Source organism: Ambystoma mexicanum, chromosome 8 (genome assembly GCF_040938575.1).
Source record: "Ambystoma mexicanum isolate Mex_15411 chromosome 8, UKY_AmexF1_1, whole genome shotgun sequence".
Classification (NCBI taxonomy): domain Eukaryota; kingdom Metazoa; phylum Chordata; class Amphibia; order Caudata; family Ambystomatidae; genus Ambystoma; species Ambystoma mexicanum.
In genome coordinates this window covers 1,250,574,325-1,250,601,215 of record NC_090929.1, presented here as the reverse complement: position 1 = coordinate 1,250,601,215, position 26,891 = coordinate 1,250,574,325, and the positions used below count along the sequence as shown (strand labels likewise).

The following is a 26,891-nucleotide window of genomic DNA, read 5'->3' as shown; positions in this document are numbered from 1 at the left end:
GATGTTTGCCTACAAGACCTCCTGGACCTGTCTGCCTTTCCGTAATTCAGGCTGCACTCGGAGGTTCGTGCGACATGGCTGTCACGGGCGTGAGTGCGGCTGTCCTTGTGCGTTCTTAGAGCTTGCTAACTCGAAGCCGTTTCCATGGCCTCTTCCTGATTACACGCGGAGCCGGCTTTACTTGCCATGATGACTGTGAAATACATGACTTGGCAGGATGTGTGGCCTTTCCATGACTTCTGCACATGTCCCAGCGGTTCCTCTTTAACAGCGACAGAACTGCTATGCAAACCAACAAATGTCGTTTTTTAGATAATTCCCCCTTTTTTCTTTACCGAACCTGCGTTACATACAATGCCCATCCAATGGGGGGGGGGGGGCGGATTTTCCATGCTCTTTCCATATTTCTTCCCCGTCAGAGCTTTTTATGAGAGAAATGTAAGTACACATTTAGCATAGCATGACAATATGTTCTTGCAGCCTAAAGTTCAAAAACATGGCTTAAGCTTTCAACTCGAAAAAAATGTAATTCCATTTCGTTCTTGCTGTTTTCAATTTCTTACTGTTTTTTAATATTTAATTCTGTGCATTATGGCCACCTGGCCCCCGCCCCCTCCCCCAATCTCTTAAATTGCATGTATTTTTGGGAGAGTGTATTGGCCCCTCCCCCGCTGACCGTCAAGCTACGCTATTGGCCCTTCCCTCATACTTTCCACAAGCCAAATGCCCTTCCTTACCTTTTCACATACATTGCAATATGGAGCTTAGTCTCATTCTATTGCCGTCTTCTCACCCCCCTTAAAACTCGACCTTCTTTGTTTCATTTTCGAACGTGTAACCTTTTTTCGAAATGCATTGGTTATTTTGAAATTTAAATGGATCAAAATGTAATTTCCCAAACTTTTCCGTGCAAGCAGCTTTTTTTACTTTTCTGATCATACTTGGACCAGGAATCCTCTCTTCTCCAAGCCCCCCACTTTCAAAATGTCTAATATTAGCATGATAGCATGTTGGGGCACAATCTGAGGAAACTTATACAGAAATGAAAGTGCAATGTTTAAACAAACTGTATGTGACTGGGAATAGGGAACTCTCAACCTATGACATATTGGAAAAAACAACACTAGATCACTTCAGAAAATATACGGTGTATTCTATAGCTGGGCATGCGTTAAGACTAGCACACTTTACACTGAATTCATTGTGTTTTTGGGCTGGCATTTCCCTTATAAACGTGTCCCATTAATCCTACTGGTACAGTAAGCTATAGGGTTCCCTCTCACAGATGGCATGATGATAGAAGGAGGGGTCTTGTTTGTTGGACTCAACCTTACCTGTAACCACCTGCTCAGGGAAGAGTGACGTTGAATGCATCAAAAGGGAATTCCAGTATGCAGCAGTTTACCTGCACCAACATCATTTTGCGACATCACCCCCCCACCGAATATCCCAATGAAGGGAGAGTTGTGGTGTAATCTGGCGGTGAACAGACAAGTGCATTAATCGATTCAGGTCTGGAGGAAGCTGATTGACTTATCCAGCAGCGAGATTGCTTGCTTGGTGTAGACCCTAGAGACGTCAGACTCCTCTCATGGAACGTTGCTGGCCTAGCGAAACACATGATAGATCCTGATTGGAGGGACTTTGTTTCAGAGTTTGATTTGGTATGTCTCCAGGAGACATGGGCTTTGGGGGGGGGGGGCTTGCTGACCTGGGATAGTGCCTCGCTTAACTGGAAAGCATCCCAACTTCCAACAGATCTGACTGATCTACAACATCTTGTTCTGGAATCAACGGGGGACACCAGGGTGCATTTATATAACATGTATAATCGCCCCCATGGGTGTTACCCCGATGACTGCAATTCTAGTAGTGGAAGATCTCAACCTACAATTCCAACCCCTTGACCTCACAGGGGACATGTGGCCGGAAAAAGATGAAGCATGGGGAATTCCAGCCTTTGTGGCAGATTTGCCAAGGAAACCACATCCTCTTGCACTGGAAGTGGCCCGCCTTTTGAATACTGTTAAGCTCAGGGCATGTACTGGACGTTTTGCTGCAGATCAACCATCTAAGCATATCTTTTTTGGCCATAATGGCATGAGTTGAATAGACTATGTAATGACAGATGCCAAGGATTGGGGGCTGATCAAGTCATTCGAAGTGCTTGATCGAAAACGACAGTGATCATAGACTCATTACGTGTTTTTTTGTTATGGCGTCTAACCACTATTTGAGGGCCGTCCTAGAATCTGGCAACAGTGGGTTACCAAGAAGCGATGTTAGGTGGGCGGGGGTGATGACAAAGGGATGTCTCCCAGATATATACTCAAGAATTGCAGACCATACTGATGTTATTTGGAACGTGTCTAGGGGATGGCATGATGTATTAACGCACTATGATGTATTGGTTATAGCCCTGCAGCCAGTATTCACCAGACCCGGCACAAAACCTAAGAGACCTGCTCAGTCGAATGAGGGGTGGCATGATGCCGAATGTCGATCCAGTAAGAGGGATATTTTGGATTGCCTCGAAAAGAGACCAGCTGTTGATTTACCTAAGTTAAGAACAGCAAGGGCAAAATATAAAGCAATGATGGTGGCCAAGAAAACATGTGTTTTATAGAGCCAGATGGGAGGCATTGTTAGAAGCAAGTACTGCCAATGACACGCACAGTTTCTGTAGCCTGGTGGGGGGCATGTCCCTAGAATGATTGATTGATTGATATTTTATTTCTATCGCGCTCCTACACAAGTGTTTGAGAACATCATGGCCCATATTGTAGTATAACACCGGAGGCCTAAAGGGCTCATTTCTTGAATGTGTATAAAATCCCACAGTCTCATAGTGACTTAAAAAATGTGGGTGCCCAAGAAGGGGCATTATCTTCACAAGTCTGAGATGTTCTAGTGAAACAGGGAGCTGATGCCATTGTAGCCTTGATGGGGGGAAAGGCATCTGGAACTGATTGTGTACCTGTGGATTTGTTCAAAAACTAGGCTGAAATATGAGGCCCGGTGATGACTAGAGTCTGTAATGCTGCTATTTCAAAAGGTGTAGTGCCTACTACCTGGCGGGAGGCCGTCATAGTGCCAATTATTGAAAAGGGGTGCAAGGACTAACCGGAAAACTACTGCCCAATTTCATTGTTGGATGGGACGGGAAAATTATATTTGAAGGTAATCTTAGGACATCTTCAAGAATGGGTAATTCTTCAGGAATAATTGACCCATTGCAAGTGGGTTTTCAAAAAGGGGTGGGCACAACATAACAGTGTCTGAGACGTGACCTACTTATAAAATAAATATACTCAGATAAGCAATTGTAAGCTATATGCGGTCTATGCCGATTTAAAAATGGCATTTGACTCCGCCCCCCGTGATAAACTATGGATGGCTCTGCAAGATTATAATTTTCCACCCAGTCTATTGTCAGCTACACAATCTTTGTATAGTAAAAACAGTGCTTCTTTCTCTAAGATGGGGGAAGAGTGGCGAGAACACAGTGAAATGTGATGAGCAGCGTGGGGTCAGGCAAGGATGTGTGCTTGCCCCTCTTCTCTTTTGTATTTATATAAACAGGCTTATAGAGGTGCTGGCAACTAGTGGTATGGACCAACCAAGGGTGGGAGCCCTCCGCTTTCCATGCCCGCTCTTTGCAGATGACGCAGTCTTGCTATCAACATCCCCTATGGGCAAAAGGCAAACTGTGTCATTATTTGCGAAGACTTGTGGTAAACTTGGTTTGGAAATAAAAAAAAAAAAAGCCAAAGGTAATAGTCTTTAGAGGCAGAATGGCTCGACACACAAAAGTAGGCATGGACATGAAAGGGCTTGCCCTAGAGCAGGTTGCAATGTACAATTATTTGAGCCTGTGCTATGCAGAGAATGCTACTTGGCGAGACAAAGTATCCAAAGCCACCACGACGTTGATTATGTACAGCGGCAGCATTAAGAGGTTTTACCGTATGGATGGCAAAGGTGCCCTGACACCAGTTTTGGAATTGTACCAGTTTAAGGCTGTATCTGCAGCTTAATATGGTGCAGAGATTTGGGGGGTGAGGGGTCTACAAGTTTGGGAGGCGCAGAAAATACATTTCTAAAGTGAATAATGTTGCAAGCAAGTAGTGCCCTGAATGCCATGTTGCAACGAGAATGCCCCTTAGAGCACAAATAGCCTTCAAACCCCTTTTTTATGGTCACGTATTTGGTTATCACAAGGGTTGCATATGTTCATGGAATTATTAGCTAAGTGTTTGACTTTAGAAGGCAGCGGCATAACCCCCTGGTTTAGGCATGTCAAAAGCATGTGCATAGTTTTGGGTTTTGAGCAATATCGGGGAGACCGTCAAGCATTAGTCCTGAGAGCAAGGAAGTCATTAAGGCTGCCTGCAGAAAACATTGAAGACAGGTGTTGGTGTTATCTTGTGCAAGACTTTCTAGTGGCCAGCTTTATTTACAGGTAAAGAACATACCTGGGTGGGAACGATATCTGAATACCATCACTCCATGCCTCGCACGTTCATTGTTGTTTGACCTGACAGCAGGTACAATACGCGTGGCCTCCTTCGCGAAAAACTGGAATAATGGAAGCGGCTCTGACTGCCAGTGTTGTGACCGGAGTGAATCTGTCCTTCACTTTTTGTTGTTTGTCCTAGGTACAGAGACCTTAGGGCAATGTACTTACTGCCACTAGGTAGATCACAAGGAGTTCGGAGGGCGACAGAGGTTCTAGAATTTTGTAGAAGATGTGATGATCCTATTATGTTGCACCACATTGCCAACTATGTTCACAGAGCGTGGCTCAGGAGGAGGACTGTGTTGTATAGCAGTGGGCAATCTGCCAGACAACCTTCCAAAATAACGTTCTGTCTTTGCTATTATTATCATAACGTTTAGGATTATAGTGATCACATTTTAGGATAGTCATGATGGACACATTTTGAGCTTTTCATGTATCAAATCGTTATTTGCTGGTTTGATATGGTTTAAGTAAATGTATTGGTCCTCAAATATAGGTGTTGCTCAGAATTCCAGACACAAGATCCATGATATTATAGGAATTGTTTACCCCGCTCCATGTTTGAATGTAATATTCTGTAATTTCGTATGTATTACCTGATGTTATGCATTGCTGCTTTTAGGGTTTTTATACCGAAATAAAGCTATATTAATTCTTATTTACCTCAGTACCTTATTTACAAAGTTCCAAATGAACGTGTTTTGTGGTAATATTTAAGTCTATAATAACAATCTGGCAAATACTGAATGAATGGTTTTCTCAGTTCTGCCAGAATATTGCTCTTAAATAGACTCAATCCGAGAAACGTTAATGTTCTGTTCTTTTATCTAATATTTATACTACGCCCATCACCACCATCTGTAGTAGTCTTGCGGCGCCTGCCCTTGTCCAAAACATATCCCTACAAAATGACAGTAAGCCTCAAACTATAAGAAGCTGTGTAACAAAGAGGAAAAGCAAGTTTAAAAAAAAGGATTTGAGTGACATTTCAATTGGGCATTACGAGTCAAATGTGCAAATCCCGGTGTCTCGGAGTATAGTAATGCTCCAGCTGATTGGCCTATCTCACGAGACAGCTGTGCATTCTCGCAATTGTGAACCTCTTCTTAGAGGGTGGGATAGCCCTTTTACTAAATGGAAAAGAAAAACAGCAAAACAAATTCGGACTTAAAAGTTATCTAATAAGATAATCTCTCAAATATGGAGTCTGTAAGATGCCATGTTGTTCAGATTCATAGAATCTGGTACACATAATGCCCACCACCTCACATCCGTCTCCCACCTGTCGACTAAACTGTAACAAGCACAGGCCCTGAGAACAGATCAGTCATTTATGATTAGAAGAGAGATATCATAAGATATGATATGATATGATATGATATTTTATTTGTATCGCGCTCCTACACAAGTGTTTCAGAGCGCGACTAGGCAAGGGAGGGGAACAGGAGAGAACACAACACAACAACAACAACGATTTTACTAGGCGCAGTGAGAATGAGAACGCGCAAATGCATGGGAATGGGAAAAGGGAAAAAGTGCATGCAAGGGGTAGAGTGGAAAGTGCGGAGCAGAGGAGAGCAGATAAATAATAATAAATAGAAAATGGGGGCAATAAACAGTGGTAGTGCAGCCAGCAAGTGGCAAGTGCTGTGTTTAAGGAAGCAGACTGTGTAAGTCTGATAAGTGCAGAAAAAGAAGAGAAATGGGAGGCGGGGGGCTGTAAGGATACAGATACAGTCCCCAGTGTAAGGAGTGGCCAGGAGGCAGTGCAGAAGGGTGGCAGGGTGAGCAGATACCTGGGCCCAGGGGACAGAGGGTGGCCAGGTGCACAGTGACAAGAGAGAGCAGATCAGCAGGGGAGAGGGGGAGCGAAGGCGGAAGCAAAGAGGAAGGTCTTGAGGTTCTTCCGGAACCAGAGATGGTTCTCCTCAAGTTTTAGATTGGCAGGGAGGCTGTTCCAGAGGGAGGCCCCAGCCAAAGATAGAGATCTAGCCCAGCTCATTTCTTTGAAAAACGATTCACCTGGAGGGAGTTAGAGGTAGAGGAGCAAAGAGCTTGAGAGGGGAGGTATTTACGTAGGGATAGCTGAAGATATTTTGGACCCAGGCCCCAGAAAGCCTTGTGGACAATGCAGAGGGTTTTGAATTTAATCCTTGCATCCACTGGGAGCCAATGGAGAGATTTCAGGGCTGGAGAGATACGATCCCAGGGCTTGAGGCCAAGGACAAGTCTTGCAGTCCTGTTCTGGATAAGTTGCAGAGTGCGGAGAGTAGAGGCAGGTAGATTTAGAAAGAGGCTGTTACAATAGTCCAACCTAGAGAGAGCCAGAGCTTGGGAGACAGTGAGCTTCTGAGGGAAGGAGAGGAAAGGCAGAGTGCATCTGAGGAGGTGCAGTAGGAAGTTTGACTTTTTAGAGACCTCAGAGATATGGGCGGAGAAGGAATGTGTGGAGTCAAAGATGACCCTGAGGATCTTAGCCTTGTGGGTAGGAGGAGGGCCAAGGGAGGCCGGCCAGAGGGTGAGGGCAAAGGATGGAGATGGTGTGCCAATGAGGAGTATCTCAGTCTTGCAGGCATTGAGCCAAAGATCATTGGCGGCACACCAATCTTGAATGGCTGTAAGGCAGTCAGAGATGAGAGAGGGAGAAGAGGTGGCTGAGGACAGCCGGAAAATGAGTTGAGTGTCATCAGCGTAGCACTGGAAATTTGAGCAGAAAATGGCAATGCAGTGGGCGAGAGTTGCCAGGTATTGGTTGAAGAGCCAGGGTGAGAGGTTAGACCCCTGGGGAACCCCACAGGTAGAGCGGAAGATAGATGATAGGAAGGACCCCAGTTGGACCTGGGAGGGTCGATCAGAGAGGAATGAAGTCAGCCAGGCCAGAGCCTGATCAGTAATGCCCAGGTTATCACAGAGATGGTTGAGCAGGATGGTGTGGTTGACCGTGTCGAAGGCAGAAGAGAGATCGAGGAGGATGAGGACAGAGGGAATGTTGGAGTCCAGGTTGGAGAGCAGATCTTCACGGATATTCAGGAGAGCAGTTTCTGTGCTTCTGGCCGCTCTGAAACCAGACTGGTGGTCATGGAGACAGCCAACAGAATCTGAATGAAGGTTAAGCTGAGAGATGTCCAGCTTTTCCAGGAGTTTGCCCAGAAAGGGGGTAATGGAAATTGGGCGATAGTTAGCCATACAGAAAGGATAGCTGTGGGTTTCTTGAGAAGAGGATGCACAAGGGAGTGCTTCAGAGAGGAGGGGATAGATCCTGAGGCAAAGGAGTGGTTGCAAAAATCAAGGGCTGGAGCGAGGGTGTCAATGTGGTCCTTGATGGTTTTAGAGGAACAGGCATGAACCTGTTTTGACGAGACTTTCATAGATCGGACTTGTCTAGCGACCTCGTCAGGGGAGAAAATAGGAAAGGTAGAGAAGGACAGTGGGGGGTTGGTTAAAGGGAGGTCTTCAAGCATAGACTGAGAGGGATCGGGGGAGCAGTGGAGGAGAGGGTGGACAGAATGTTCTGGGTTTTTTAAATAAAGTGCGAGGCAAGGGCATTGCAGAGAGCCTGGGAGGCAAGAGGAGGGGTGGAGACTGCTGCAGGATGGGCAAGCTCCTTGCAGATTTTAAAGAGTTTGGCCCAGTTGTTAGATGCCGCAGGGACACGGCTTGAAAGTGGGCTCTCTTCTTTGTGCGGACAGAGAGTCGGTATTGCCTTTGGAGCAGGCGACAGGCCAGTTTGTCAGAGGATGAACAAGAAGCCCTCCATTTCCTCTCAGCCACCCTAAACCTACATTTAAGTGTAGCTAGGCCGGAGTCATACCAGGAATTGCACTTGGCTTTGGACTTCAAGCAGATCCTCATGACAGGGGCAAGAGCATCAAGAGTATGAGAGTTAGAAGAGTAGAGAAGGGACAGGGTTGTGTTGGGGTGTGAGTCAGCCAGAGGATGAGGAGGGGGAGAGAAGGTGGCAGCGAAAGCCTCAGCTGACACACGCTTCATAGGTTGGATGTCCGAGAAAGTAGGTGGCAGTGTTGGGGTGGGGTTGGCTTGGGGGGAAGAGAGTGAGAGATGGGAGGAGAGAAGGCAGTGGTCACTCCAGGAGAGAGGAGTGGTCAGAGGGATAGAGAGGGGGAGGCCAGGGGAGATCAAGACATCAAGTGTGTATCCTGCAGAGTGCATCGGCCAAGAGGAGGATATAGAGGGAGAGGGAATCACAGAGGTGCGAAAGAGCAGAGATGAGGGACAGGGAGAATCAAGGTGGATGTTGAGGTAATCAAGGAGGAGGAGTTGAGTGGTTGAGGCGAGGAGAGAGGAGTAGAGGCCAGCCCACTCAGAGAGAAAGAGGAGATTTGCCCGGGGGGGCTGGTAGAGAGTAGCAACAGTATGAGAGTGGCTGAGAGAGATTGAGAGCCTGCAGACAAGGCATTCAAAAGAGGAGTAAATCTGAATCAGGATGATAGTGGCGGGAATCCACTCAGGAAAGATCAGGGCTATGCCCCCTCCAGGTTGAGTGGATCTGGGTGCGGAGAGGATCTTGTAGCCCTCAGGGAGTAGAGTGTCAAAGCTTGTGACAGAGCTGGCCGTGAACCATGTCTCCTTAAATCCGAGGACATCAAGGTCCAGTTCTTCAAGGAGGTGGCAGATGTCAGAGGAGTGTTTGACAGCAGAGCGAGAGTTGAGAGTGGCAAGATGAAGAAGGTTGCCGGCCTTAAAGACCTTCCGGGGAGGGGTACAAATCAGAGGTACACCCTGCAGAGTTGTGGAGGTAGCCTGAAGAGTGGCAGAGGAGGAGGAAAAAGTGGGTAAGGTAGCCAAGGAGTGAGAGGAGGGGACAGCTGGAGATGAGAGGAAGTTAATGAAGCGAGGGAAGCGCCTATCGAAGAGGAAGAGATTGGCCTGAGGACCTTGGACCATGACAGTGCCATTTAGGTAGACATTAAGGATGACTCTGGAGGAGTCGAAAGAAGCCATGGGGACATCCCAGCGAGTGACACCATTAATAGGAGAGGAGGAGACAGGGCAAGTAAAGCAGTATTGAACCGTCACTGGGCTAGCAGATTACAATCAATGGGCAAAGTTAGATGCAAAAATATACCGAAGTTAACCTTGCAACTAAAAAAACACTCAGGTTTGACTTTCAACTAAATGCAAAAATACACTCAGGTTTGACTTTCAACTAAATGGGAGACCAGTAGTTAAGGAATTTAGAGTGGTAATCAGATGGTAGAGGTGAGTATAGATAAAGCTTCAAATGAGTACATGACAGGGAGAGCTGAGTGTACTCTCTGAGAAGGAAGTACAGGTAAATCAAGAAGGAGGGAACTAACCCAAACAGAAAATAGTCCAGAGGTAGCAACCTCAGTGACAAAGGAAACAAAGTTACAAAAATATATCCTTGCTTAATGTTGCCGGAGGCAGTGATGATCAGACATAAATTGCCTTTTGGAAACCAAAGCAAAAAGACAAAACAAAAAGAAGTCAGACACAGCTTCTGAGATAAATTCTGGAAAACCACTTCAAATATCATTGCCAAAAACACCAGTAACATCATAAAATAAATTCAGTTGTATGGAAAATTGTAAATTAGTTGGTGAAATGCTGCTGTGTGTAATTAGTGTGAAGGCGATAGCGACTCTGTGTCAGAGACACTCAAATAGTATCTAGCAGGTCAATTTACAAACAGAAAAAACATCAAAAGTAGGCAAGAAAAATCTTATTGTCTGATACTCGGTCATAGATTATTATCTGTCTAGAAGAATGGAATGGAGTACAACCATTAGCTCTGCCGAGAGGCTGACTTGCAACCATCCTGTCTTCTAGCCAAAGCAATCACTGCAAACAGCTGTAGAATGTTTGTATATCCCCCCTTCAGCACATATCCTCAAAGCGTCATCGTTCTCACTTGGCACTGTCTCACATAGAAGAGAACAGTTCTCCCCTGCAGGGTGAGACCACATGACCCTGATTTCTTTTCCACAATGTCTTGGATGCATTAAAGTATGTAACAATGATGCCTCACAAGTTAATCCCCAAAGTGTAGAGACAGTGTAAAAACCTGGCGTAAAAGGTTTACTCCCGGTTTGACGCCCCTTTCGGCACAGAAAAGGATGACCATTTCTGTTTAGCACACCTGCAAACGCCAAATGTGTTTACACCATCATGCCATTTTTATGCTGTCATAAAACAATTCGATTCCTATACAATGTGCATGTGTTCAAAACCTGCTAAAGGCAGATGCATTCCTTAGAAATCTACTGTTAAGGCCTTTCACGAGCAAAACTTGGGGAGACATGTATATTTTATGTACTACAAAAGTGCAAAAAAGCACTAAGATGATTTTTAATGCTTTAACACTTTGATTTGTACTTTTCAGTGCAAATGATGAAAATTGCACGGAGGAGACCATGTAGCACAAACGTGCACACATAGATGTTTTTGTAAAATGAGCCCCACAGTACGTCAAATGTGCACCTTCCTAGGAGATATACATCAGAAGTTGAACTGATATCCACTGTGGTCTTTCTCGGTAACAGAAGAAACTCAATTGCCCTCATTACAAGTTCGACGCTCCGGTATCCGGTTTTACCATGAAGGCTTTGACACCGTTTCCGTGACTGCAAGCATGCGGAAGTTAGGTGTGATTACGGTTTGTCGGTCATGCGCACCAGACCATTGCGGAAACGGTGTCACCGCCGCAACGCAAACACCCATAGAGACAAATGCACCGGGTACAATGGTAGCAGTACATCCGTTTCCGCCATGTGCATACCGGAAACAGAAATACCGGTGCCAGAAAGACAGTGATCGCGAAAACCGGAAAGATAGTGGCAGCCATTACTTAAACCTCAATCCACTGCAGTCACCACAAGGCCTACAGCTCCTGTGACTGCTGACAAACAACTACTGAGATGTCATCAAAGATTCCAGCCACCCGCCAGTGCAAACCCCGCTTCAGCGAGGCGGAACTGACAGTGCTCGTAGAGCACATTGTGGACAAGGCAAAACTGCTGTTCAGTGCAGATCAAAGGCTCAGCACACAGCAAAAGGTTAAGGATATCTGGTCAGCCGCTGCACAGAAGTGCACAGCAGTTGGTGTCACAGAGCGCACGGTGAAGGACTGCCACAAGCGCTGGGACGATCTGCGGCTGCGTGTCATTAACCTGATGGCAGCATAGCACTGGCACAGGAGGGGGACCACCTTCCCCACTGAAGCTCCAGACCTGGGAGGAGAGGTGCAGCAGCATCATGCACCTAGAGGGGATTGAGGGAGTTGGTCAATCAGAGGTCGGAGATGGCACACCTGGAGAGGCCAGTAAGTACACAGAGTTCAAAGCCATGAGTGCGAATGATGGAAGACCCCCACCAGCCAGGGCCTAGAGGCACACAACACATCCACCATTGACGCCCCCCCCCCCCCACAGCCAGGGCCTAGAGGCACACAACACATCCACCATTGACCTCTCCCAGCCAGGGCCTAGAGGCACACAACACATCCACCATTGACACCCCCTCCCCCCAGCAAGGGCCTAGAGGCACACACCATATTCCCCATTAAACCCCTACCCCCAGCCAGGGGCTAGAGGCACACAACACATCCCCTATTAATCCCACCACACACAACACCCCCATGTGACCACACCACCAGGACAGGCAGACAGCGTGCAACTGTGTGCAAGCCGTGATCTACACACCTGAGTGCATCACCCATCAATGTGTGTACATGCAAGTGGACCAAGTATGAGGAGTGCGTTGCATGTGACTGCCCCATTCACTTCCAGTCACACGACTAACAGCATGCCCTACATTCCCTCACAGGCACATCAACCGACAGTGACTCATCACAACAGCCAACGGCAAGGGGGACTGCAGGCCGTCGTACAAGGCAATCCCAGGACGCCACTGCCAGCACCTACGGCACACAATCATCTGCCACGGTGACAGTGCCTGATAACACGGACACCACCATCCCCGTTGGGCCTGCAATCCAGCATGTGCCAATGCAAAATACACCTGCAGCCACTTCCATTCCACCCACCAGTGGCCGTAGACCAACCAGCGACAATGACGCAACCAGCGTCTAAATTGCGCCTGGAGATCAGGGTGCTGACGCACCCGAGAATGCAGATGACTGGGGCAACACCACACCAGAACAGGAGGCCATATTCAGCCTCACAGCATTTCACAGTCCATTGCGCTCCCCCACACCTTCCATCCAGGAACTCTGCGCGCGCCTACAGCACATCGAGGAGCACCAGGCAAGTCTGACGCAGCTTGTCGAGCAATAGCAGAACTGTTGTCCCACTAGTTGAGATGGTGTCCGGGTTGGTGGGTGGGTACGTTGGGGAGGTGGGGCTGGTCCTTAGTGGGGTTAGTCAGTTTGGGCCTGGTTGGTGGGTGGGTACGTTGGGGAGGTGGGGTGGTCCTTAGTGGGGTTAGACAGTTTGGGCCTGGTTGGTGGGTGGGTACATTGGGGAGGTGGGGGTGGTCCATAGTGGGGTTAGTCAGTTTGGGCCGGGTTGGTGGGTGGGTACGTCGGGGAGGTGGGGGGGCACGTGTGTTCTTTGTTGCAATCCAATACCTGTTTCCCCTGTTAATTCTAAAAAACACTGGTGTGAAAATACAAATGACGAGTGGACAATCTCATTTTGTGTGTATACAAACCATTTACTGTAGCGCTACCACATGAAGTGCAGAATGTGCATAGGAAGTGTATCAGAAGAAATTGAGTATGAGTGCTGCACGTGCATGTTGTCGATCAAAGGCACCCCGGCCTGGTAGTGCAACCATTCCATCACCATCATCATCATCATCCTCCTCATCGGCTGCCTCGATGCCCGGGGGCAGTGGAATGTGCCTGCGTATGCACAGATTGTGCAGCATAGCACATGCAAGTACTATTTTCCCACTCTTCACCGGGCTGTACTGCAATGCGCCACCTGATCTGCTCAGGCAGCGGAACCTGGCCTTCAGCAGTCCAAAGGTACGCTCTAGCACGCCACGTGTGCGTATGTGTACCCGGTTGTAGGCCTCCTCATGCCTGTTCGGTGGCCATCGTTTGGGCGTCATCATCCATGGCCTGAGTGCATATCCGGCATCATCTGCATGGGAGTGAAAGCAAGGGCACATGTTACTGTTTATAGTATTACTGTCTGAATCAGATGCAGTCCACTGATGCCCCTTCTGGTAATCCGATGTATGAATCATCTATTGAGCACACTTGGATCACATTTCCATGCTGGGGTCTGTGATGCTTAGATTTGTGGAGTGATGTTAGGCAAGGACATGTTCCAAATGTACATGTGTTCAGATGTGGTGGGTGACTCCGGCATTGTGATGTGATGGCCAGATCTGCATCAGGCAGACACAGATCACTGCAAAGATGTGACCACTGCACACAGCACGAGATGCACCCATGGTGTGCATGGGAGTTGCAAATGTAAATTGGGCGGGGGAGGGACTCACATCCTCAGGTTCATATTGCATGTAGTGCCACCCCATGGCTAGAGCGTACATGGAGATAGACATGGCATGTTTTTGCGTGACATGGCCTGAGCAATTTTCAAGTTGCTGCGGTGAGCTGTGTGGATTATGGTGCTTGACTATTCCCTCCCTACCCCAATACACAGGGGTCATGCATTGGCAGTTGTGTTCGCCCAACTGCCTGGGACACTGTGGGCCTTGACTAATCCCCCCCCTCCCCGAATACACACGGGTCATGCATTGGCAGTTGTGCTCGCCCAACGGCCTGGGACACTGTGGGCCTTACCTATTCCCCCTCCCCCAATACACAGGGGTCATGCATTGGCAGTTGTACTCACCCAACAGTCATGTGCTTTGTCCCGCTTAACGTTCCATGTAGCGTGGCAATGTTGAATTCTGCAAGACCATCGATCCAGGTGTGGACCCCGGGAAATGTACGCAGCAATACGTGATCACTTTTTGCGCATCGTAGACCATCTGGATGTTCAGTGAGTGGTACACCTCCTCAATTGCATGTCTGACAGTCAACTCCACGTGCGTGCAATATAATGTGCCTATGCAATTGGGCATGCCGGCAATGGCATGGAAGGCCATTTTGGTGGCAATGACCTGGGCAGGGGCAAGGGGTAGGGAAATGTACTCTGATGCATGGCACAGCAGCGCACCCAGTACCTGGACCAGTAACCCGGAAAAACAGGTTGTGAGAGCCCGTGCAGCTCCCCAACAGTGTGCTGATAGGTTCCGGTGGTGAGGAAATGCATTACGGAGAATACCTTCAGCAGGGGGGATTGCAGTCTGGATGCCGATGCGGCTGCTGATGTCCTCTTCAATGAGGGTGATGATAGATATGATTGAGGCCCTGTCAAGCCAGTATAATGTGTGGATTTGACTTGGGGTCAGGTTCCAGGGTGAGGCCCTGATGCGGGGTATTGCTGGCTGTCTGGGGGTGGTACCTGCTGCACATTGATGTTTTGGATGGCCACTGGGTTCCTGATTTGCCTCTTGCACCTACACCTCCTCCTCTGCATCAGTGCTGCCTCAATCTGCACTGCTGCTTGCAGGTTCCTTATCCCAAATGCTGCTAGGGTGGCTGACAGCATGGTTGTGTTGGAAGGTGGCTTGGGTGTGGGTGTGGTCCTTTTGTAGGCTCCCAGTGGTCTATGATGTGCAGCTGGCCTCATTGTACACACCTGGGGCCTGTTTCAGCTCACCTGCCACTGTTTAATGTCATGTCCGTGGTGCCGGCGGTACCAGCACAGTGTTCACAGTGTTTACGCCATGATCATGGCAGTGTTTCTGTGTCAGTGCTACTCGTAATGTGCCCAGTGTTGCGCATTGACGGTGATTGGGGGTGCGCGGTGAGTCATCGCGCTGTTCACGTCCACGGATCTACCGGGTGCGTTGACACCACGGGGGTCGCTTTGCCGTGATGGTGTTTCCGGCATCGCGGGTCAGAATGAAGCAACAACATACCAAACCTTAGGACTGCTAATCCTTAGCACCATCTCACCGACTCCTTTGTGAGATTCTGGATGATATGACTGAGCACGGGTAAATCCACAACGGATCTTCTCTTTCTTAATGCGATGGCTGAAACCCCAGTGATTCAGTGATGGCTGAAACCAGCTGTCTCTGTGCCAGAGGGACAAACCCTCTGGCACAGACACAGCTGGTTCCAAACTTCTTCTCCACTAGAAAATAGAAAACCACCTGTGCAGATGTGCATGCACCTCCTTCATGTTAATAAGCTCAAGTCACACTCTCCTTCTGGGGCCACCCACAATGGAAACCTCTTTCACAACCCGCCTCCCCACAGACATACACATTCCAGATCAATACCATCCCATACAACCAGGTGCCGGGCTGGATGCCCAGGGGAAACTGAATAAGGGAGTCAGTGTGTTAAATGTCCCTCTGGGAGACAATCACAGAGCACCCCCTGTCAACCAACTGATCCCTCAGACAAATTTTAGTTTAAAGAAAACAACAATAATATGATGCTATGTTACTGACCAAGAAATGTTCTTAGCTGGTTTCCTTGTGAAAAACGTACAATACACGGAACAATGATATTCACAGTTACCTGTCTCAATGAGATCCATAACCCTAAACCAAAACTCTACAACTCTGTTCCCACCTGGTGTGCACCATTCTGTTAGTTGCCTGGCAAGATTGAGTGCATTGATTGAGAATGCCACTAAACGTGGAGAAATATACAGTTGCATGTTAGTGGATGAAGTTCTTTTATATCTTCTAAAATCTATGTATAGAGAGTGCTATAGTGTTTCCATGGGGGGCTTCACCTGGGCTACAACTAGGAAGCTTTGCAGCAGAAGACTTCAGTGCAATTACATTTACTGATTGTTTCTCTATAACAGAGTGATTTGTAGGGACTGAGAATGCGATGTGCATCCAGCATTGTGCCACTTCATGTTAATTGTTTCTCACTAAGATCACACAATTTGGCCCCTTCATGGATCTGATAGTTTCAATCTACTAATTTTATAGGCAGGCATGCACATTTAGAGTGCACTCTTAGAAGCTTAACTCAGGGTTTACTAGATGGGATATTGTAGTAGATGAGAATTTATGTTAACAAATTGATTTTGTAACACATTCTTGAGCATGCAATTTGTTACCAAAAATGAAACATGGGTGGCTCATAAAAAGGTGATGTGGAGTGCAGGGGGGAAGTAAAGAGGCTTCTAGGATGACCGCCAAAGTGGAAAAATCTCAGAAAAAGGAGTCGCATTCCACAAGACAAAGCTATCTTAAGCTGGCCTTGGAATATAGTACCCATGTGGACACCATGACTCGAACTCAACATAGATTGAAATCGCGATTCTTCTGGTTAGTGGTATAACCGCAATATAGCCCTGTGTATAGTAAATCTTCCCAATGTCTCGCAAATCAGCCCAGCCTCAGTTCAGAAAACAGGTGTGATTCGAAATAAATATGAAATTATTTCTTGTATTACGCTTCATGCCGGAGTCCAGCCTCAAAACCTGGTACCGGGTATTGACACCTTACTGCTCAGAATTGCCTTTTTTCAAAGATAAGTGTATTGCCCCTGAGAAGTCCTCCTGGCCCATTTAGCTTCTCTGATGTTGTAGGGTTGTAGAGGAGCTGGTCATCTCGATGTGGCAGAATGTGGCTGGATTCCAAAGGAGCAGACTGAATGTAGCAGATCACTGGCAGTGATGCATGTGTGATGAGACATAGCCTCTGGCATAATCTGGAGAGGATTCAGAATTGACCTCAGTGATGTATAAGTGAGCAATTGTGAACAAGGCCCTCTCTGCGAGTATGTATGTTTTAGAACCCGTTTGTATTTATGCTCTACTGGATTTAAATCCTGAAGCTAATGAGAGCAAATGCTTTCCTTTTTTTATGATATCTTCTATCTATTCCAGATAAATTGCTTCATGCACCAAACACTTGTTGTCTTTATGGGCAGATGCATAAATAAACTATAATAAAAATTAAGCATTCTCTCAGAATTTCAATGTCATCACTCTTATGCTTAATCAACTTATGTCTTCATTTATCTTGCCCTGAATGAAGCGGGATCTTGACATTAATACATGACTTCCCTCACCTGAATAGGAACAAGCCTGAAGCATTTGAATGAGTCTTAGAAACCTTAGGTCGCACTATCAGGAATAAGGACAGGTTATTTATATTTACTAACCTTTGTCAATGTTTCTTAAAATGTCTATTAAAAAAACAAAGTGCGGGATGAAGCTGCGAATCCCAATAAAAACAGTTCAATTTATTTAATCATATTTCATTTTATGGCCGCATAAGCTGGCTTTTAAATTCACAGTAAATAGTAGCAGACATAATACACATATAAATACCAAGTCTATATATAAATAAAGTGCAATGTTCAAAAAGTGCCATTGTATTTGCCAAATAGTGTTCTAGGAACCTAACGTGCAAAGAATGCAATCAACACCTAATCAAGAAGGAAACAAGTAGGAAAAAATCCATTTCTGAATCGATACACAATCTAATACATACAATTCCTAAAAACATACAAAAAAGCATATTTAATTATGCTGCAGTCCTCTGGCATGTTCAATTAGGCACAGTCTACTAGGTGAGACAATAATGAGATGAAATAAAAACTGTTTTCAGTTATATTCTGAGCTCTTTCGAAGGATTTTTCCCTCCTTCCTAGTTTCTTTTTTTATTTTAATTTTATTGGTTTAAATTCAAACCTTTAAAATATTACACAACAAAACAAAACAACATTTAACATCTTGATATTGTCATTTTTCTTATTATGCCCCTGAAACCTTCTTCCCTTCAGCGCCTCCAAGTGTTGACTGAGGGCCTCTCCCCAACGTGTTTATCCCATTGTTCAGTCAGCCCTTATTTTATTTTCAGATCAATGACTAGGGATCAGTCACTTGAGATTTTGTTTAGCTTCTCCTCAATTACCGCCAAAAATGAGGTCAGGGGCATAATTTCCAATCCAACCCATTCCACAGATTCTGCCACCACTCTTCCGCACTCAATGATTGATGGTTTGCATGCCACTGACCCAAATGAATGTATCTTTAATTTTTTAGTGAAGGGCAGAATAGCACAAGGTGTTTAAGGGATTCCAGCTCATTGCAGCAAATGCGACAGCTAAGATTTGGGTCAGTGTCTCCTGCTCGAAGTCTGATGCGGTCCTTCGTTTTAAATGCATTCAGCCTGAATAACATGAATAGTCTACGTGCTTTCCAGTTTGGAAAGCGATTCATGTATGATTGCAACACGCTGTAGCTTCTCGCTTCGGGGGAAGCATCTTTCATCGCGCTGGCAGACTGGCGCTCGCTACCTGTGTTAATCCAATCAGCACGCCAGATCTTCACTTTTGCTGCTGTTGGGTTTGAGTGAAGGGTTTGTGAGCTGATGTTGTTAATTGTTAATAAATCTTCAGCTCGTTTCACCCATTGAGACAAAATATCTGAGCCTCGGCTACACGCATTGTGAAGGATCTTGAATTGGAGTATTCCCTCTTCAGCTTTGGTTTTCTGGAACAATGCTAATTGGTTCCAGCAGATCCTAGCATGCAGCGATACCAGCGCGAGTTCATACCTTATGCATGCAGTGGAGATTCCTATTGGTAGGCTTAGAGCCTTAGACCAAAACATGTGTTCCAATGAAGCCCAATGTGTCGGTGGGCAACCAAAGGCATTTTCACCGCCATATGTCAAAATCGGGACCACTTTCTGTTCATAAAAATTTCTCAGCGGACGCATTGAAAAACGCCCGTATTTTTTATGAATTACAAGAGCCTGGCATGCCAACTGACCGCATTTTCTCTTAGACTCAGTCACCCAAGGGTCACCACAAATGCTGGAGTTCAAAATCATGCCCAGATATTTTACGGAATTTGACGTGCAGAGATCAACTTGATTTAGTGACCACACGTGTTTTGAGCGCCCTTGTTTTTGGCACGTTCTTAGGTTCTCAAGCACCAAAATGTCAGTCTTTGCTGGATTTAACTTCAAGCTGTTCATGTTTACGGACTTTTGGACCGCATCTAGTTTGCGTTGGAGGCCGATCGGGGTTTGATCTAGAATTACCAGATCATCGGCGTACAACAACCAGCTTATCGGCGATGAATTAAGCTTCGGAGGGAAGGCTCTCACAGATTGAATTGCTTCTCAGATATCAAAGATGAAAAGACTAAAAATAGCGGCCACCGGTGGGCATCCCTGTTTCACTCCCTTGAGGGTCTTGATTTTAGCCGACAGGGCTCCTGAGTGATCAAGACGAATTGAAATTGAGGTGTCTGTGTGTAGCTCTTTGATTGCCGCAAGTAGGTCTTCCGGGCACCCCCAAGCTTCCAGTTTGTACCACAGCGCTTCACGATCAATCATGTCGAATGCCATGGAAAAGTCAACAAAAGCTGCATAGACTTTCATGTTTGTACGCAGGGCTTCCATTTTCAGCAGATTTAAGATTAGCAGGTTCAGTGAGCAACCCACCATTTTCACAAAACCTGTCTGTCTTTCGTCCACTTTTTTAGCTGTTTGGGCCCAATTAGTCAGTTTGATTTGCAACAATGATGCATAGAGCTTGCCTAGGACGTCAAGCAGTGCCACTGGTCGATAGTTTTTCGGTGATGCTCTGTTCCCTTTCTTAAATATTGGCACTATTATCCCTGACTTCCATGATGTTGGCACTTGTTTTTGCAAGTTTATTCTTGTGAAAAGATCGAAACACAAGTCAGCCCACAGGTCAGGAAACTGTTTGATCATAAAGTTTGACAGACCGTCAGGACCCGGGGCCCTTGAGTTTTTCACTCTCATTATTGCATCTCGAATTTCAACTCTTGAGAAATTTAAGTTCCAATCTGCTTTGGTAGTTGTGCGCACATACGGAGCAAGGGTTTTATGATATAGCGCCGTGAAGTGCTGGACCCACTCAGATTCCGTCACCTGGCATATAAGTAAATCCTCCTGCGGGGTTTCCATCCCATTGATTGTTCGCCAAAACTTGCCGCTATTCTTATTTGATAAAATCTTCATCATAGCTTCTGCGTCATTCTGGTGTAATACAAATTGATGGCTTTTAACCCAGTTTTTGTATCGCTGTTTAATTGCTTTGTTTCTTTGCGTTATTTCGTCTTTTCGACCTTGATTATTTTTCCGGATTTCAGCTCGCATAGATCTTTTGTGTTGCATCACCATTAGATCAAAACAATGATTTTTCCGGAATGACCAGTTTTTCATTCTGTTGTTTTTGCATTTAAATTGCGCCAATATGGGTGCATATTCGATCTCTGACGGCATCAACTTGAATTGGGAACATATGTTGGCCACTTCATGTTCTTCCAGTCTTATTCGTAGGCGATTAGCTTCAGCTGAAATTTTCGAGCCCCATTTTTTGCTTAGGATACCTTTTGTGTCGTAAAATTTTGCTTCCAGCATTTCGTGGTCACTATTTGTCATTGCACGAATATTCAGGGATTTTATTCTCGCATGCAATGTGTCAGAAGCAAAGATGTAGTCGATGGTCGAACTGTAGCTTTCACGCTGCCACGTGGTCTTCGGTGGAATATCTCCTTGGGTACAGCCATTTAGCATAGACAGGCCTCTTACATTCATTTTGTCTGACCAAGTTTGAGCAAGGCGGCCTTTAGCGACACTCTGGGGTTTAAAAAAGTCAATATTTAAATCACCACAGAGTAACAAGCCAGTTCCACTTGATGATTCGAGCAGGTTGTCAATTATAGAGGAAACTTGATCGAGAAAGGGATAAGTCCCAGTTGATTGATGATTCCAATACACATTAATTATGTGGATTATATCGTATAACGACGGTTTCTCTATGAGCTTTCTTATTTCGCAAACTTGGATGTAGGGTGTATAATTTTTGGAGTTTATCAACCGGTAACCTGAAGACCATTTGATCAATGTTAACAGCCCTGCTACCGGCCGCCCCTTATCAGCTTTGATAGCTGGATTCAAAGCACATTCAAATTCAGAGATCACAGGCAGTTTGCGCAGCCAGGTTTCTTGCAAGCATATCAGGTGTAAATCTTGGAACCAAGCGTTGTTTAACAGATGGAGAAAAACGCGCGTGTTCCATGAAGCAAGCGAACACTCTTGAGTTGTGCTAGTCTTTGAACATTAGTATGTTTTTTGATGTTTAAAGCTGAAGCTAGCCAATTCCATTCCTGCGCTACTTCGTTGCCTATTGTGTTAATAAGTGACGTTTCCTCAGGGCTGATCTCTGGCGCTCCATTGATTATAGTTATTTTAATTTTCGCCATCGGGCTTGTTCTGACTTCCTCGACCTGCTCCAAGGCCACAGTGTTCTGGCAAATAGGAGCAGAGTGTTGCCTGTTGTGGTTTAAACCGCTTGGACCCTGCTGCGCCTGCTGAAATTGGTCGAGTGCGTTAGTACTTTGAGAGGACTCCAGAAACGGAGGCGTTTCCTTTTGCATGTGCCGAGATCCACATATTCCCTCGGTCTTCAATGATTTATTGCATCTTTCTGGTTCCGGTAATTAGTAGGTGTCAAAGCCCAGCGATAACAGGTCTTCATCAGCCTCTAGAATTACATTCGCAATTATGTTAGAGTTTATACGCAGGATCACCTTGTCAGTACACCGCTCATCCGGGAATTCCACCGTTTGCAGATCTTTCGAATCAAGTGATCGAAGCCGAAGTATGTGGTGAAGCAGTTTTAACACATTAGATCTGTTCAAGATTAATTTGTCACCCCCTGCCAACCTCTCCAGCATTATTTTAGTCAAGATAGACGTTTCGTCCGAACCGATTTTTTCCTGTCGGTTCTCACTCTTCTGATTGTTTCCTTTAGACGTTGCGACTTGATAGTGGTCAACTTTCTGTTGTGAGGCTAGTGAGGCGATAGGGGCGGACGTCACAGGCCCTTCGTTTCTTTTTGTGCAGTTTACTCCGTTCACTGCTTGTTGGCTGACTTCACAGAAATCCAATTTCTTCTTCTGATTGCTCAGATTCTGCCTTTCCCATTTCGCCTGAAGCGTAATGAACGCTGGGCTCTTAGGTTCAAAATCCCTCCCCCCTACTTCTCTAACCAGAGGTACCAGCTCGCATATCCTCTGGTTATTATCTCGTGTTGAGGAGGAGGGGGAGCTCTGACTCGCTTGAGTCGTAGATCTTTTTGGAAGAACTGGTTCTTCTTCCAAATTCTTAGGGTCTCTGCTCGATTTTGAGACAGGTGTCACTTGAGGACTTTTTTGTGTGCATTGATCACCGAGCGGCGCTTTCATTTTAGCAACACACTCTGGCTCTGGATCCTCATACGTTGATAAGTCCATTAACTCTTTATGAATTGCCAAGTCTTTCTCACATGACAGGTTTTCAGTGGAGATCGAATCTTTTTCCGCTGTTATTGGTTGGCCCACTGCCTTGTCTTTAATTGTGTCCGCTAATTTCAGACTTGAAGTGATTGCTTTGTCCACCAGTTGGAACATATTCAGGTTACGTAAAAATGTTCGTGCTCCTTTTTGTTGTTTCTTTTTCCAAGCAGGTCATTTCTTTTGCTTTTTCTCCATGCGGGATGGAATTTCTTTTGCAACCATGTTAGCTTTGGACTGAATTTCTGAGACTTGATTTCCAAAAATAGGAAATAACCCGGCGGAAATCTCAATTACCGCGGGGTCTTCAATCATCTCCACTTCCTGGACCACCTCTTTCGCAGGAGGCATGGAGCTGGATGCTTTTTGAGAGTCTAATAAGGCAGGATTTGCAGCATTTTTGGCTTGGTGGAAGGCCGTGTTAAACGACATGCCTAATGAGTTGGTAAGCCCAACATTTCCACTCTGTGGCTCACTGCTATTGATGGAATTCTCTATCGCAGTTACAGCCAGTGATGATTCGACAATGCGCATTGGGAGCACAAATGCATTCCCTTCACTTACGAGACTTTCCAATGGCATGCCAGTCAGATGCTGAGATTGAGTGGGCTGGACTTGGCGGGCCGTCTTCTAGGCCAATTTATCGGCACTAGATGAAGGTTTCCCGGAACATTGCACCTCCGGCCTTGTTGTATCTCTCATGTCGCTGACACAACCCTGGTCCTCTCCTCTTTCAACGATCGGAGATTTCCGAAAGAGAGACAAAGCTTCCTTCGCAACCTCTGCGCATAGTTTTTTATCAATCGTATCGTTCTGTTTCACATTGTTTAAATAATTTAGTCCCGCAAGTATATTTTGGTTTAGCTCCTCTTGTTTAGCCTTTTGGGCACTGTGTGATGCTTCCAAGTGCAACACTTTTGAGTTCATCATGGCCAATAGAGTTGTAACATCATTCACATTTTAATTTAACGATTCATACAACTTAGTGAAAGGCGTTAAGGAAATTGCCATTGCAGATGTTAAGGCTATTAAGAGTTCATTTGCCGGTACGTGTACACACGAGGCTGCATATCATTCGCTTCCTCTCGCTTGTGGGACCCGGGGTACTCGTCTATACCGAGCCCTTTCCCGCCGAATTTTAGGAAAAGGGCGTTCGATAAATGACGAGTCTCTTGTAATAGAGTCGTTTACCGAGTCTTCACTAATTGTAGAATAATTTTCTTGAGTTTGGGGTCGCAACCTAGATGTAAAAACTGCATTACCGTGCAAGGGCAATCTTTTCTGGGAGTCTGCCACGTTACTATGATGTGATGATGTTGTCTCACCCGAGGATACAGCAACCGCCGCTTTGGGTCTTTTATAGTTGCCGGATCCCCATATATCTTGGTTTACATTGGGGATATTAACGCAATTCCTTTTCTGGGGTGCTTTGGGCATCCCATCCTGCACTGGGGTGGATGTCACGGTCTGTTTAATTGAGTAGGATTTATTTAAATTAATCAGGTTTTGTAACACCGAGGAGACCACCTCTAAGGAGTTTCTTTTGTCAAAGGAGGGTGGGCCAACATCGCCACCCCTCGGCGCACAGCTTAGTTGTAAATCGCACACTAATGCCTCAGCACGCACCGATGTTAGAATTTCCTCAGGGGTCAGTATTGTTGGTAAGAATGGGGGCGTAACCTCATCAACGTTTGTCATTTTAGTTAAGGACGTGTTTCCACTTTCAATTGTGATCGGTGTAGCGCCTACCTCATGTTCGACTTCCGGGTCAGCTATGCTTCTGCCATCGAGCTTAGTATTCGATCTCCAAGTGGGCTCCGCTGCAACGTGGCTAGCAAGGCATCTGAATGACATGGTCCTTGGATAGATCTATTTCCGACACTGATCGGCAGGAAAAGTATTGGCTCACCTGTTTCTGGAGGGCGCCTTTTGTAGGCAGCTCATCTTGAATTGCCATGCGTTTAGATTGCGATCTTGTCCTTAGAGATGAGGTTAAGTTCGATGGATCCATCATCTGCACTGCGCCACTCGCCAAACAGCCAAACAGTGGATTCCTCAGCCCATAGTCCTCAGGGCTTAACGCTGCAAGGGCGGTAGAGGCGGCCTTTTGTGCCTGGTGACCCAGTCAGGTGACTTGGTCAGGTGTAAGTTTGTTAAAGACACAGGCACACGCACCTCACTTCTCCTTTCTCCTTTCGCCACTGGAATATGTCACTCGCCACAGCCAAACAGTGGATTCCTCAGCCCTTAGTCCTCAGGACTTAACCTTCATAGTTTCAACATTTGCCCAATGAATGTGTGGAAATGTTTTCTTCAGGACTGGTCGGCCACGTTGATTACTTCTGGAAGTGCGTGGGTCATATTGGCTCAAAGAAGTCGCTCAATATACGTGTCTCCAGACATTTTCATGGAAACGTTTCATTTGTGTTCTAGTTCCAAGACATCAAGAGGATCGCTTCGGTAAAACAGCATATCGTTCCAGGAGCACCATGCGCAACTTCCAAAAACCGGCAACTGTGTGTGCCACACATCCATACTGAAATGGTTCTTAACATTCTTAAAATTTCAACCCCATTATTCATCATGTGCATAGGCAATGGCGACACATCAAGTTTGTCTCAGAGGTACCTTGACTGAGAAGTAATGAGAGGAGAAAGCAAGTCTATTAAATTGACCCCGTAGCAATTCTCAGACTAGAAAATTGTTTCTACCCGTGGATGACATACTTTTAAAGTGGAAAACATTCTCCCTTTCTTCGATAGTGATCTTAATGGGGCAGTCCCAATACAGAATGCCAGAGAGAGCAGAGGGATGATCTCGATTCTACTTTAGGAGATCAAATATGGGGAATTAACACCCTCATCTTTTGGCAGAGTGAGTCTAATAGAAAAGTAAGAGGTGGTTTAAATATTTGGAATCCAATCAGTTCCTTATGTTAAATGGAAGAACACAGGGTGGTATAACAGGGCACCATCTGTGGTTTACCCCTAAATCAGCCTCACGTATAGAAGTACCTTCTGCATCTGGGAGAGATATGTGGTGTGACTCCAGTCTTAATGTCATCATATGGGATGTGTGAGGGGTCAGAAATGTAAGGCGGACAACTTGGTAAAGTTTTTTCACAAGGTGCCATTTCATTAAATAAAAAAGGTTGACATATCAAAATAAACTAAAGGAAACACTCTAGTAAAAGGATTCTGTCCCTTACACTTGTACATGCATTCAACACATAAAGGAAATATATGGCAATTAAAATATAACAGAACTAACAGTCAGGTTCAACACTGACCAGACAACTGTATGTCCTTGAAACCTGGATCGGATCCCCTGTCCCCAAATTCAAAGCAGGAATTCCAATTAGAATGCAAAAGTTCAGTTTTGGAAGCACGTTTCAGTGTACAAAGTTCCTCTTACTCCACAAGACTTCTACTTGGCTTTCAACCAACAGTTCATCTAGACGACAAGTATTTTTCTCTTCACCTAAAGCAAAGAGTCCAACACACTTCATTTTAGGAATCCAATGAACACTTCCACATTGCATCTGTATCCACATCAATGTTTTGTCAGCATGATACCACTCAGTGTCAACAAAAAGGTTTCTGTAAGGATAATTTCACAACAGTTCACAAAAGGCTTTTTAGTGGTCTTGTCACTACTTCTTCTTCTTCTTCTTCTTCTTCTTCTTCTTCTTCTTCTTCTTCTTCTTCTTCTTCTTCTTCTTCTTCTTCTTCTTCTTCTTCTTCTTCTTCTTTTTCTTCTTCTTGTTCACAACTTGTAACCACACCACAGTACTTCAATGATTCCTTCCTGGTCCAGTAACCTGCCAGGTCTGCCATTGCAACATCCCTACTCTTGTATACTCGCCTGCCAGAGCTAAAGACAACTCCTAACACTACTATATGTACTTCTGTGGTAAAGTTCACTTGAAACCATTCAACAAGTTTATCAGTTTGTAACAACATCAAAATGTACCACTTCATCCAGGAAGACACGATACACATTGGTGCTATTTGTTCCACCCTTGTGATTGCCACATGCAATGCAGGTTAT

General features: G+C 45.7%; 1 protein-coding gene across 2 annotated transcripts in view; it reads left to right on the top strand.

Annotated features, from left to right (window-relative positions):
- Positions 1-26,891, top strand: part of EXOC6 (exocyst complex component 6) — a 2,769,442-nt gene that overhangs the window by 412 nt on the left and 2,742,139 nt on the right. The window lies entirely within an intron of this gene.